This window comes from Anas platyrhynchos, chromosome 1 (genome assembly GCF_047663525.1).
Source record: "Anas platyrhynchos isolate ZD024472 breed Pekin duck chromosome 1, IASCAAS_PekinDuck_T2T, whole genome shotgun sequence".
NCBI classification, from domain to species: domain Eukaryota; kingdom Metazoa; phylum Chordata; class Aves; order Anseriformes; family Anatidae; genus Anas; species Anas platyrhynchos.
The window spans coordinates 95,129,564-95,141,870 of record NC_092587.1 but is presented as its reverse complement, the minus strand read 5'-3'; the positions used below and the strand labels follow the sequence as shown (position 1 = coordinate 95,141,870).

General features: G+C 33.6%; 1 long non-coding RNA gene across 1 annotated transcript in view; it reads left to right on the top strand.

Annotated features, from left to right (window-relative positions):
- The window catches only part of LOC110352361 (uncharacterized), a 134,567-nt gene that overhangs the window by 19,242 nt on the left and 103,018 nt on the right, over positions 1–12,307 (top strand). Inside the window, exon 3 of the long non-coding RNA XR_003494775.3 lies at positions 9,254–9,391. This is a non-coding gene — a long non-coding RNA (uncharacterized lncRNA). The remainder of the gene's footprint in view (positions 1–9,253; positions 9,392–12,307) is intronic.

The following is a 12,307-nucleotide window of genomic DNA, read 5'->3' as shown; positions in this document are numbered from 1 at the left end:
GGAAGCTTGTACTACATTTTGTCAAGACCACACTTCATGAGTTTCAGTGAAATAATTTCTTGACTAAGAGAGGGGAAATCAGACTTATATGAGCCTCAAAGTGTTTGACAAATACCAGCTATAAGCTCAAACTACTGTTTTGAACAACTTCTTTGTTTTCATTGTCTGTTACACTTCATAATTTATGAGGAGGAACAGAAAAGATAACAGAATAAATGATCTGGGCTTTATTTTGGGGTATAAAAATTTTATGCCTTACGAAAAATAACATTAGCTAAAAACAAACAAACAAAACAAATAAAAAAAAGCTCTAAAGGAACTGTTTAGATATCATTCAGTGTGTAGCTGATCCAACATTACTGAGGTACTTGGAGACCTTTAGATTTGTATTCTGTATAATGTATTTGACTGTTCTAGAGTAAAAGGGCTATAAGGGATTGGAAAGACAAGTGTAGACAAACAAGTAACAGTGAAACTGCTGATTAGAAAACACTTTGTCACACGACACGAGAACATGAGATATACTTTCAAAATGTCAAAATAGGAGTTCTTGTAGCTGAGGATGTCTTGATTTATTTATTTTTTAATCTTACACTAGATAGGAAAAAGGACATCTAAGAAATGTTCCTCTTTATTGTTATTTTTTTTTTTTTTCCTCAAAACTTTTCACTCTACCACTGTAAACTTGCTTGCTCTAGCATGAATCTATTATGAGAAAAGGTTTGGAAAACTGGTGCAATGTTGTACCAGAAACACTAGATAAAACTGAAAATTTATAATCACAGACTTAGTAGAAGACCTTTTCCTTTAAATACTAGCTACTGATAGGTTTGACTTAGTAAATACCACTTAATTACAAATTAAATACATGTTCCTCCACATTAGTTGATAATTATGGTTAATATAGTAGACCCAAAAGTAATTACCTTCAACAAGAAGAGAAGTTGTAGAAGACAAAAATAATCATGTAATCATGTAACAAGGTGCATTCTGTGTTAGTCTTCTTCCACCACCTACTACTTAACTTGTAAATAAATGATCAATGATTTCCATGCAAGAAAGGACTTGGTCAATATCTTTTCCCTATAAAAGAAGCATTATAGATTTATATGGGAATAAATTCACTAAACAGAAAAATTAAGAAGGCAAACGATGCATATAGACAAATTAAAATGAAGTGTGGGAAAATCATTAAAAATTAATGTGCCTTAAATTTCATTCTAAGTTATTTACCACTCATGGTGTCTTTATTGCTAATTCAGGAAAACAAACAGATGAACCAGGAAGAATAAAGGCTTTATTTTACCTTAAATAACACTGTGATATAAAAGAAACAGCACTGAAACACGTTCTGTTATTGGGAGTTAGAATCAAGACATGATATGATATCAAGATGATATAACAAATCCTTTGAACTCATGACAGAGCAATTGTATGTGAATCACAATATGATGCAGTATCATGTTGACAGGCCTGTTTTGTTTTTATTTTCTGTACCTTAGAATTTTATTAGCCAATAAAAGATTGAAGAAGCAGATTTTGCAATGGAAAGCAGCTCTAAGGATGAGTTCTGTAATCCCAGGTTGATACTCAAAAACAACATTTCAGTGGATAAATCCTTTTCCTTAGAGACACAAAACAAATTAATGAAATCTAGTCCCTTGGAACACATCAGTCTTTGTTCCAAACTTGGAGGGTAAGGCCATGGCCTGCCAGGTAATGCAACAGGCTGTGGCCTGCCAGGTTTTGGCACTACCAGGTTTTGGCACTAACTGACACTAACTAGTGTTAGTGTCAATAATTGGAATTAAGGAGGAATTACCAATGACATCATACATCCATTACATTAAAATAAATTTTCAGTGTTGTCATAGCATTCCTATTGCACTTACATATTTCAGAAGTGGCAGTAAGATGGAAAATAGCATTTACCATTGAATTATGCCTAAGGTGAAGGTCTGAAGTGGCCTGTTCACTTGTGGCCTGAGAGAACAAGGGTAGGATTCTGGGTAACTTCTTCAGTGTTGAGGAGAATTCTATGGTCACTTCCTTCCAGAATGAAACAGGAGCTTACAAGGCTCTCCAAGCTCTGGTTTTCACCTCTGTCCCCACTGCCTCCATAGATAATCCCCGTTCTGGTCAGTCAGTCAACCACGCTTTATACCTGAAGATTTGAAGATTAGGATCTTGAACTAGAACTGTTGCTACATAAGGGAAGGAGGGGCGGGGGGGCCTGAAACACAGATTTTCAAAAGCAGTCAACACCCTGTGCTTCCTATCAGAGCCCCTAAATGATTTTGCTCAGTGGAGACGAGATGAAAGGAACTGCCAGTTATCCTTAGACTCCTTGATTTCTTTCCTTTGTCAAGTCTGGAAGTTTTTCAGATTAAAAGTCTGGAAGTTTTTCAGGTTAAAATTTCAGACAGTTTCATCTCTCAAACAAGCAAGTCAGATAGATTTTCAGATTCTGGACTAAAGCTAGCTAAATAGTAATCTCACTTTCTTAAATATTTCTTCAAATGAGGGTGATTACTAAGGCAGAACTATTTATAAAAAAGAATAGCCTCGTAAATTTAGCCCGTCCTTTGAATGCTTCCTAGATACTTCTGTGATTTCCTTAGATTGCAGTCTATATATAATATCATAATTTAGATTAAAATTATTTAGACAATCAAATCAAGACAGAAGTTTACATGAACTTTGTTGATGAAGCTTGTATGTTTAAAGATCTAATATGTATGTTGATGCTTCTGATGCCTGAATAGGTGCCTTAAACAATTTCAGTAATTAAAAAGTGTGCATCTTATGCCAACTTCTGAAGAGGTGACTGAAATTTAAGTGTTGTGTGAATACTAGCAGGAGTGCACACATTTTCAAATATTTGTTATAAAACTTTGAATCATAACCACCAGTGTCAGTCATTTTTCATTATGAGAATGTTGGCAGGTAATTTTTGATAGTATTCATTGAACTTCAAGGCAAATACTAAATTTTGGAAACAATGCAGATATATGAGCCTGAAGGGCCATGACAAAATGATTTGTCCTGTTATACTTAGATTTAAAATCAATTCTAGTTTCAGAACATTATTTAAATATGTAAGTATCTTCTCAGAGATAATCTTATTTGTGGCCATAATGTGTATATTTCCTTAATTTCTCTACATACACTCAACCTTGATACTATTTTGTTTCTTTATGATAAAGTGTATTTAGTAAGGTGCTAGGAGCATGTCCTTTTAAAGAAAGAAGTTTTGTTTTCAGACACCAAAAAGACGGTGTTGGAAGTTGGCACTGATTTTTAATATTTATTCCTGGCACATGACTTCTCTGCTTGGAGACACAGAAGGACCAGTACATTCAATAAATTAAATAACTTTGGTTAATGTTTGAGACTAGTGATGACTTTTGGCTCTTCTGCCTCAAGGGGCATTACTTTTATTTCCTCAGGGAATTCATCTACTGGACAATGAATGCTAAAAACATGGTTGACAAGAAAACAGTAGTGCCCCTGGTGTTGCCCTGTTCTGTTCACTAGCTCCCCTTGTAACATTTAATCTAAAGCAAGCTGGGCATATAAACTTTACAATATGAGAGAATATGAAAACTTGTTTTTGTGTGAATATGTCTCTTCCCTTCCTCTTAGTTCCTTGGCATTGTCCACTTCTTGAGGAAAACTAATGGAGAAGTAGAGATTTCTGAGCCACCTGGAAGTTTCTTCCAAGAGAGGAACAGAATCACTGCCACCTTTTTTATTGTTTTCCTAACCCATCAGTGCCCACTTCTTTCCTATAAATTAGAAGAAACCTCTGAAGGTCACCTGGGGTCAGAGACTTGAGGATGTATCAGATTGTTTGATTAATCAGTTTTGAATATTACAATGTATAAAGATTTGATAACATCTTTGGGAAATCTGTTCCAGTGTTTGAATACCCTCACTGTGATTTATTTCCCTAATAACTTATTGTACTTGCCTGTATTGGAACTTCTGTGTGTGGCCCATTGTCTTGCAATGTGAATGTCAAATGAATCCCTGTCTGTTTATTTTGAACAAAAATTATCCTGTTTCTTTGGAAAGGAAAAATAAATGGTAGTTAAATGTGATGTCTACATTAGTTTTTACTGTGATAGTGACTTCAAAGTCAAAGACAGGAGTAGGGAGAAAAACACTACTGTGACCTCATTGCTACTTTCGACAGATAAATAGCTGAACTTTCTAATACCCTACAAGCCAGTAGGTGCCTTCACTTCATGTGTCAAAATATAGACTAGCTGGTGTTTTTCATCTAATTGCAGTAAATTGAATCAGTAGTATGTAAAATTTTGAAAGGAGGGCTTTTGGCAAGGAATTTTCTTATCCCCAGGTAATATTTACATGTGTTTTTTTTTTTTTTATTTTATTAATTTTATTCTTCTTATACCTAATAAGGAGTAAAACTTCTCAATACTTTATCAACTGTCTCGCTGAATCATTCAAACTGACCTGTATTGATTGATTTTGTATTTGTGGCAGCATAAGAACTTTATTTGTCCATCTATCTAGTTCTGTGTCTTTTTCTCGTGTACAATTACTACGTGACCTTTGACTATGTTAGGAAATATAAGTATTCATTCTGTGTTGATGTGAATTGTTGGTATTGAAACACTGTGCTCTCAACTGTGAAAGTACTACCACAGCTATCAAGCCTTTTTGAATGCTGATGGGGTGTACACAATGCTCGATACATACAATAAAAATAGATCATTTGTGAAATATTTACACTTGGAATTTGCTTTCCCTAGTATGTAGAAGTTCAAGAGATTTGTTGAGTCATACTGATTCGTAAATGGAATGATAATAAACATTTTTTATTTTTTATTTTTTTCTGTAGCAGAGAACAGGGAAAATCATTAGACATGAATCTGTAATTACAGACTCAGATGCAATGCTATCATATCAGATTCCTCTGACACCTGTTTTCTTTCATTCATAAATAAATATAGAAAACATACAGTATAATGGAAATTGAAAATAGTTTTGTTCCTCTTCAGTGATCAAAAGATTGCCAAGTGTCCTTTTAAAATATTGTAAAGTATTGTAAAACAAAAGCTTTACACTTTTGTTTTATTTTATCAGGGATTTTTTATTTTTTCTTTTACATTTGACTAACCTACCACATTTCCTCCACAATATTTTGGCTTTCTAACACCTGAAGGTTATGTTAATCTCTAGAAAAGATATTCGATATTCTGCTGTCCCTATTTGGTACTATTAATGTCATATTTTCCAATCTCTGTGTTAAATGTTTCATCTTACTCTGTCATTGTATTTCTTACTGAAGTGTATGAAGACTTATTTTTATTTTGAAGCTCAGTTGCATTTTTTTTTATTGAAACTGAGAAGTTGAAAACATTATGTATCAAACAACTTGCATGTGCTTTTTGATTTTGTATAACCACAGAAATGATTTTCAGCCACAAATGGAAGTATAAGATGAACTTTCTCTTAAAATATTTTACATTGTTTGTTCATTGGAATGCTAGCCTAAGTTCAAAATTTGGGAGGTACTCGGGTTCAGATCTGGTTTACATTTGCAAATTTGACTTGCTGAGCATTTTATGTCTCTGTGTATTTCCATTTTGGTGTCCCCCATCTATATATAGGGTTATTATTAAAAGTATTATCCTGGTATATTCTGAGAGGAGTGACAATAACTTAGAACTGTAGCAGCAAAGATAGAGGTGTTAGAATTTAGCATTTGTAATGAAAATTGATTGCTAGAAATCATGTATTTGAGAAAACATATTGTATATTTAAAACTTATCCAGTGAAAATGCAGTCAATATATCATGTAGATATATTTTTGAAACATTTTAGGTAAACATTATAAAATGTACATAGTTACCTGTAACCAGCATTCCAACATTTGCAAATGGAGGAAAACAAATAAAATGGCCAGTATCTTTTTTTTTTTTTTTTTTTTTTAAATTTTAAAATAATGCAGAAAGTCAATACAATACTTATAAAGAAAGTAAATACTTGGAACCCAGAAAAAAAAATAAAAATCAAACACCCTCTCTTTTATTGTCTAAAGCATTGATTTTGCAGCTGCTCTAGATTGGAGTAGATAGCCAGATTCATATTTTCTTCAGCTTTCCAGAATAAACTATACAGATGCTCACCAGTTACAGATATTACAGGCAGAAATAGCACATGTACTGTCAGGCTACTAAACACAGGAAATAATTGCTGTTCACTTTTCTAATAACTTAGCATTGTTATCTCATTTTATGAGCATAAGTTTATCAAGTAGAGCATTAAATCACTTTCATTTTTATGAGGATTATATCAAAACACCAACAGTAGTATTCTGTATGGCTCCAAGTCTTCTGATATCTGATTTTTCAAAAACTTATTCAGTTCTTTGTCTAGAAACCTATTACCAACCAAATTTTATAACCTTTATATCTCTATATACATCACACTTCTCAAATGCATTAAGTTATTCATTACTACTTGCAATATCTCATATCTCTTAGAGGATATGTTTTTAAGTTGTTCCAACATACAGAACTATTTTTTTCTCTGTGACTCTGTACAACTTATCATGAGGTTTATCCACCTTGGTGTACAGTAATAGCTCAGATTTTTTTTTTTTTTATATATTCAGCATTTTCTCAAGATTCTTCTAAGAAAGGAAGTAGAGTTTTTGTGGTTTGGTTTGACTTTTTTCTATTTTTAGGCAGTGCTTAAGTTGCATCAATTTTTAACATATCCTTACTTTTTTTTTTTTTTTTTTTTTTTTCCTAAAATAAGTAAAAAGAGAATTTATTTCCAGCTATTATGTGTATATTTGGTTGACTTCATCTAAGAAAATCACTGTATTGGAACCACATTCTGAAAAGCAGATAAATCCTTTGTAACAACACCAGTCCCACAGCAAATATCAAGTAGAGCTTACATCACCTTATGTAAGATTTGAGTATGATGGAGAAATGTATGCTAATTCTGTTCAGTTCTGGAAAATTTTGTAAAAACTGTTGTTAAAGAGGTTGTAGAAAGCTGGTGATTGATCTCTTCTCCTAAGCAACAAGCTATAGAACAAGATAAAATGGCCTCAGATTGTACCAGGGGAGGTTTAGGTTGGATATTCAGAACAAAAACAAACAAACAAACAAAAAAACTTCACTGAAAGGGTTGTGAGGCTGTGCAACAGGCTGCCCATGGAAGTAGATGAGTCACCATCCCTGGAGGTGTTTAAAAGTTGTGTGGATGTGGTGCTTAGGATCATGATTTAGTGGTAGACTTAGTAGTGCTAGGTTAATGGTTGGACTAGGATTATGGACTTATAGGTCTTATCCAACCTAAACAATTCTATGAGATAGGTAGGAGGATTCAACAAGTGAAGATGTATTTTTTCATTAGAGTCCTCATACTTGCTAACAAACCACACTTGAGAGGCGCATATTTTTTGTAGGAGCCTTTATTATTCCAGAGTGGGGTTTTCCCAGTGAGGGATTCTAACATGTAAACTCCTGAAAACAATGGTAATTGTATCTACGTTTACTGATTTCACAGTGGTGATTGCAGAAGTGTATTCATTGATTGCAGTCTGTCAAACATAAGAGTTTCCTTAGCAGCTTAAGAAAATTGTCAGTTAGTCACTATTTCTCATTTATGATGTTCAAATACTTCAGGAGATTCTTCATTATTAGTAGTGGTCATTTTGGACCAACTTGTGACACGAACAAATAATTATTTGGGAAAATATCTAACTTACAAAAAATAGTTGGATGAGATTCCCTTATAGAAGACTGCAAGAGGCTGTCTAAAAGACTTTTACTTGCAACAAATAATCTAATCACGTTTCCAAAATGGTGTCTTTTAAGATTCTTTTGCTGTAGTATTTAATTTTATGGGACTACCATACTTTAAAGGTTTTGAAGAATATTTGCTTTTCTAAGCACTTCAAATTATGTTATTGTAAATATTAAAATTTTAACTTCCTTGCCGCTATCATTCTTTCACATTTTTACCTTCAAAAATTTTATTACTGTCTTCTGTACTTGTGACTACCTTTTATGATCCATTTTGAGTTCAGGCATTTTCCTGATGTCTTACATTATGTGGCCCCCTGCTGTCTTGTAATACTGCAAGGTATACAAGGTAATCTCTACAAAATGTGCAATAGCAGTAAATAGCAATCAAAAGAGAACCGTTGTATGTATTTTTGTCTCTTGTTTTTTTGTTTTGTATGACAACTATTGGAAACATTGATTCAACTGCCAAGCCTAGGCATAAGATGATGAATAATCAAGTGTGAATAAGGAAAATCACTTTAAGTGGCTACGAGGAGTTAAGAAGGTCAAGCAGGAAGAAAACCTGTTGTAGGGATTTCATTTTAAGTGTAGGTGTCTCATCTGCTTATAATTAGAAACAGTTTTTTGGGTTTCAGCTGTGCTATGTCTTGTGTAACGACAACCCTCATCAGAGTAATTTGACTGATATTCTTACTGTCCTTTGCTGCCCTACTGTAATAAATGTTCACTTGTGTGAGACACTGAGCTAAGTCATTTGCTCTTCTATGTCTGCATAGCAGTGTGTTAGTTAAGGATGATACTTAGTCAAACATTAGCAGCTTCATTACCTTCTTACAGGGATTAACTTTATGCTACACTGGAAGGGTTTTATATTTTTCCTTTGTATTTTAGAGTCAATAGTAAAATCACAGACCAGTTAAACACCATTATTCTCTCAGACTTTTTTCAGTATGTAAGAATATCATCTTTGATAACACATCAGTGTCCTCCTTTTTTTCCTATGGAGGAAATAAAACCACTCTTTCCAAATACATTTACCCTCTGCTTCAGCTTAGTATTCCTTCAGAACAAGCTCACTATTAAGCAAAGTGGTTCGATTATAACCTTTTTTAAATAGGTCAATTTTAGAGTTATTTTTCCACAGGCATGAAGAACAGGTATAAATTACAGATCTTTAGCACTGATAGCCTGTAGCTAATTAAAATTAATTGCAAGTTTAACAGATATTCGAAGTTATAGGGGAAAAAAAGAAAAGAATGATTCAAAAATGAAATACTAAACTCTCAATTTAGTATTAAGTTGTATCTGGGGAGATTAAAAAGATAGATCCATATAGATATAGGTATTTATGAATAGTGGGATATGAGGAAATTCAGAAGGCAAAAGTAAATAGATAACCTGAAGGTAATTATAACCAAATGCTTTTTTTTTTTTTTTTTTTTTTTTAATTTCAGAAACCCAAAGGAAAACAAGATGTGTGGCTATTAGAATGGAGTGATCAGGATTCAGAGTCTTCAAATAATACAGCCAGAAGCATTGTTTACTCAGGACAGCACTTCTGACCACGTATCTCCAAAGTACTCCGAAGCTTGGTAAGTGAAAAATAACGATCCTTTACATCATATTACAGTCCAGTTCTGTGGTTATGGTAATTCTGCTGGTGTATAATATTTTGAGTTTAATCTCTAAATGCTTACAAAATCTCTGACAGCATTTGTAATGGGATTTTAGTCTTTATGCCCCATTTCCTATTATGAATTTATACTCACTATTTTTGATACACTTGTAGAAAGCCTGTTAATCTATGTCATCTGAAAGCCTTCAGATGACACTGAATACTTTACATACTACCCATCCAAGAAAAAGAAATAAGGAAAGGAAGAAAACTTTTTGGGCAAACTGATGACAATCTACATGTAGCTATGATATTATTTTTTTTTATTTTTTTTTTACCTTTTAAATTAGAATTTGGACATATTCTGTGTATGTTAATTTGGAACACAAAGTATCTGAGACCTAAATAAAACTTATAAATAATTACCAGATCTTCAGGAAACTGCTCTCTAGAGGTTAGAGTGCTGGCAAGCAAGGTTTTGAATGCTATTGCTTATCCTTTTGGGATTGCAATGAAAACTTTGACTAACTAATCTAACAGATCTTGCCACTGAGCCTCTGCTGCAAATGTAGGTGAAATTGAAGCAAAAAAAATATAAATTCCATATATTAAGTTTAAAGTAAAATTGCTGATATATAATTTCCAGATATTGAAGTAAAAAGGAGAGATTGTTTAATGGAGCTGTACTCCACAACTTTGAGTACTCCAAGACTTCATTTATTGATAAATTCAATTCTGTAGAAGTTATTGTAACTTCAGTGCTAAGTATTATATAATTGTAAACAAATGCTTATAAACAGACTATAGGGAAATAATATTCATTACAGAAGATTACTAGCTTCTACCTGGCTATGAATGAAGTAATCTATTATCTGAAATTATTGCAAGTAACTGAAGTTTAAAACTGGACATAAAAATGAGCATCTGGATATAGCTAAGGTTTTCTGTATGCAGCTGAGCTCTTGCAATAATATTTGAGAACACCGTTAGCCTTTTAGCAAGTGAGGTGACATAAGAATGGCTGGAAATTAAGGAACTGCTTGGAAATAAATGTTATTGTTTTTGAGAATAAGTAAGGTTAGTTTTGCATTGTGCCAGAGTGCAATACCTTAGCATATATCTCCTTAGCATAAAAGTTTGTGACCAACAAAAACATTAAAAATGTAAATTTTCTTAAGGTATATGTATAATGTCAAACTGGTTTTGTTTTTGTAGTAGAAAAGAAAACAAGAATTCTGGCTGTCAACTGGATAAACAATTTTATTATTTTAATCAGTATTGCACACAAATCTGGATTTACTTCACTTTTGACAGTTGCTAGGACAAAACCCTATAGGTCCTGTGTACAAAGCTCATATAGAATTTATTTGGAGTGCAAGCTGTTTCAACTTCGCTTATTAAGCTGTTCTTAAATATCTGATCCTCATCTGTATTTGTCATGATTTTGTGTTGCCCTCGACTTTATTCTTTACTCACTGTACTCTTGGAGAAAACACTACCTTGCAACTACATATAAGTGAATATCTAATTTGGAATATGAATATGGATGTGAATGTGAATATGGATACATGAGCATGGAGAGGAGCTGTGCTTAAAGGTAAAGTGACCACTACAGTGGCTCTGGCTGAGCCTCTGTGGACTTTGCCACAGATGTTTCTATGTTCAAAATGAGATAAGAAAATCCAGTACCTGTTTTGAGAAGTGGTTGTTATGCTTTTCTGATTACCTGAGAGTGTGGTAGAAATACAGAGCTGAACATGGCGATAAATACAGGGAACTCTACAGAATTTGTTTTGGCTTTCACTGTGCAATTCGGAGGATAAGAAGGGAAAGACAGAAGGGAGATCAAATGAAATAAGTGGTAAGATAAATGGAATAGAAAATACAGCTGAGGTTGACTGAGGATGCTAACTGTCAGAGAGATGATAATTGTCCTTTCCAGGTTCATGCTCTAGGTGGATCCACATGGTTCTAAAATAACATAAAAGACAAGTTGAGAGGGATCCTGATTAGCAGGTAGAAGTTGGTTTTCTCTGAAGGCCAAAACTGCCTGACAACATTTCCTTGTGTTTTCCTTCCTCTCCAATGTTCCTTAGAGATGTGAGGAATTCTGTATTTTTAAAGCAACTTAACTGGTGGAGGATACTCTCCTCTGACATACCTGAAATTTGTGTTCTTTAGAAACTTCGATTTAAGAAGTTGGAGAATGTTTAGTCCTTTCCTGTCTGATGCTTCTGAAAGAACTAGGAGGGCTGCTCTGATGTGGTGTCAGTAACAGCAATCAGAATAATTCCTGAATATTACAGGACTTGCATGGAGGGATAGTTTTCATTTCTCTGCAGCCCTTCACATCAGCTTTTGATACCTGCATATCAAACTAGATATTTTGAAGTTCCAAAATGAGGCAAGTGAGGAAAAAATGTGTGGCAATTTATAAATGGCACACTGAAATTACTGTGGTTTGGAGAACTAGATTCAGCAGACTGGATTTCTCTTAACTCTTTTCTATTGAATTCCCACTCTTGTGACATTGTCTTGTGCCTTATAATTCATCCCCTCTCTTTAATTATTCACCCTTCATTAATACATATTTCTATGGCTGGTAAAAAGAGACAAGAGAATTGATTGGCATGACACCCCTGAGGCATTTAAACCAGCCTGTTGCCTCCAGACTGGCAGCCTGTCATAAGCTTAATATTTCATGTATAGAGAACATAATAGCACTATAAAAACAACACCAAACTTCATCTGTTGGCAGAAATGCAGCTTTGCTAAGACTGCTGTAAAGATCAAGTGGAAAGCTCTCTGGGAAAGTAATATTGACCCAATAATGTTAAATTTAAATTAAATCCATTATTGTACAGGAATAAATGAGAAAGCAGAACAAAACAAA